General features: G+C 35.1%; 1 long non-coding RNA gene across 1 annotated transcript; it reads right to left on the reverse strand.

The window, feature by feature from the left end:
- Positions 1 to 1427, reverse strand: LOC123391145. The gene is made up of 2 exons (XR_006605749.1): positions 544 to 1427; positions 1 to 225 (listed from the first exon to the last, which is right to left on the reverse strand). It is a non-coding gene; the product is annotated as an uncharacterized LOC123391145 (long non-coding RNA).
- Between the last annotated feature and the right edge of the window lie 1085 nt (positions 1428 to 2512).

The raw sequence follows: 2512 nt of genomic DNA on the forward strand, positions 1-2512 counted from the left end.
TTTGGAGAGAAAGATTTCCATTTATTATATCATCTTTGCCTAAAAGCTGCATGCTTAGAAGAATGGAATCAAGATGATTACTGTCAGTTATGTCAAAAGGAGCAGAGATGAGGGACAGCAAGGAAAATACAAAATGTGACAAGGGTGCATTGTGTAAGTGGCCGCTCTGTTGATTCCTTTACATTAAAAGCACCAACTTAATGGAATATCCAATCGAATTACAATCTGAAAGAGAAAAACCATGTCCTAGTTACCTCTAAATCAAAGACTTTTAACTATAACCTTAGAAAGTCTTACTCAGGGAGAAGGCTAACTGAAACAGCTAATTCTCTCCTGCTAGATGAGAATATATATATTCACTGATATATATTTTTTATAACCTGTATTTTTAATGCCATTTTAAATGCATGGAGGAAAACAACATTTTTTTACTATCCTTATTTTAAACTTTATATAGATAGTTAAAAAAATCTTAAATCTGCACAAGGTATTCTCAGTTATAGTAACATTGGGCATGTATGACAGAGGTATTCAACTGCTTACATTTTCACACAAATGTGGGAATGGAAGCCTGAGGCGATGTGAATAGCAGCTCTTCAGACTTCAAAGGATCTGTGAAGGATTCTTGCTCTGCTCTTGCCATCATGAATTGGCCTATGCTTGGGGAGAAATTAAAATTAAATAGCCTCTGAACAGCAAAAGGTGAAAAGCCCTAGTTCTGAATATGAGCATACTCTATCACAGTAGTGGCAAAGAAAAGTGTTAAGAAAAAACAAAATAACAGAACAGAGAGGTACATGGCATTTTGTATTTAGACTGTATATTTTCCAGGCAGCATTTAACTGTAAGCATGTATCTTCATGTTTCCTACTCTTTTAGAATAAATACATATATGTGATATATTTACATGTATATAGGCACACACATGTATACAAATAATTATTAGTGCATTATTGCAAGATCAATGCATCCTTGGAAATTAATCCTTTTACAAGGTTAAGCAGTCATACTTCCTCACTACAGCACTGTAAAGAAATTCCTGGGTAGCTCAGTTGGTTGTGTCGGACTCTTGATTTTGGCTCAGACCATGATCTCAGGGTGGTGAGATGGAGCCCTCTGTCAGGCTCTGTAGGGGGCATGGAGCCTGCTTAAGATTCTCTCTCCCTCTCCCTTTGCTCCTCCCCCACTCTAAAAAAAAAAAAGAAAGAAACTCCTTACATTAGTCATAAAATTATAAGATTCCTATGAAAAGTACAATAAATTTTCACTTTCTTTGAGATCACATTTATAAGCATGGACAGTGCATTCCCCTTCACCATAGTAAGCAATAAAGTGCGCTCTGCCCTATCAAGAGTTTGAAATGGGGTCGCCTGGGTGGCTCAGTGGGTTAAAGCCTCTGCCTTCAGCCCAGGTCATGATCTCAGGGTCCTGGGATAAGCCCCACGTCGGGCTCTCTGCTCAGCGGGGAGCCTTCCTCCTCCTCTCTCTCTCTGCCTGCCTCTCTGCCTACTTGTGATCTCTGTCAAATAAATAAAATATTAAAAAAAAAAAAAGAAGAGGAGGCGGAGAAGAAGAGAAGTTAAAAATGATAAAGAAAAAACTTATACCTGGTTGTCTAGGAAAATGGAAAGTGCTAAAATAAGGGAATGCAGAAACCTAACTTTTGGACAGCAAATTGGTACAAATTTATGGTTACCAGAAGAAGCTAAAACTGATTAGGAGCATTATTTTAAATAAAGTATTAAACTATTTTTACATATTGATTACATCATGATATAATTAATATATATTACATAGATATTGGATTTATTTTATTGATACTATTTTTTTTATCTGATTCTCATTGTTACAGTATTGCCTTTATTTAAGATTCTTGCCTCTGCACCCCCCCAGATGTTTCTATTTCCTCAGTCTTACCTCTCTGGAAGAGAAGATACAGTTTGATAAAACCAAATTAAATTTTAAAGATTCAATGAGTTTGTGTAAATGCTTAATAAAACATTACTTACTGGCGCAAAGTATCATTCATTAAATAGAGGTTGACATTACCTGTTGCTTTGTATTTATTTGTAAACAAGATTTTAAAAATGTAAAAAATATAAAAATGTAAATATTAAAAATTATTGGAAAACACAAATATATATAATGAAAAAAATACTATCTCACATCCCAGGATAAACACTGTTAACAATTGTTATACTTACTTTTTTAAAATTTATTTTTCCAAATGTCTATTTGCATGTGAATACATGATTTTAAAGTTTAAATATATTGAATATACATTTAGTATTCTGTCATAGTTCATACAATATTTATTAAAATTTTTCTTGTTCTTAATACTTTTTCAGAAGTATATTCTTATTGTTTAAAACGAATGTTGGGGCGCCTGGGTGGCTCAGTGGATTAAGCCGCTGCCTTCGGCTCAGGTCATGATCTCGGTGTTCTGGGATCGAGCCCCGCATCGGGCTCTTTGCTCGGTGGGGAGCCTGCTTCTCTCTCTCTCTCTCTCTGC

The sequence above is a fragment of the Mustela putorius genome, unplaced genomic scaffold, assembly GCF_011764305.1.
Source record: "Mustela putorius furo isolate JIRA1106 unplaced genomic scaffold, ASM1176430v1.1 tig00000193_pilon_pilon_pilon, whole genome shotgun sequence".
In the NCBI taxonomy this organism is placed as follows: Eukaryota; Metazoa; Chordata; class Mammalia; order Carnivora; family Mustelidae; genus Mustela; species Mustela putorius.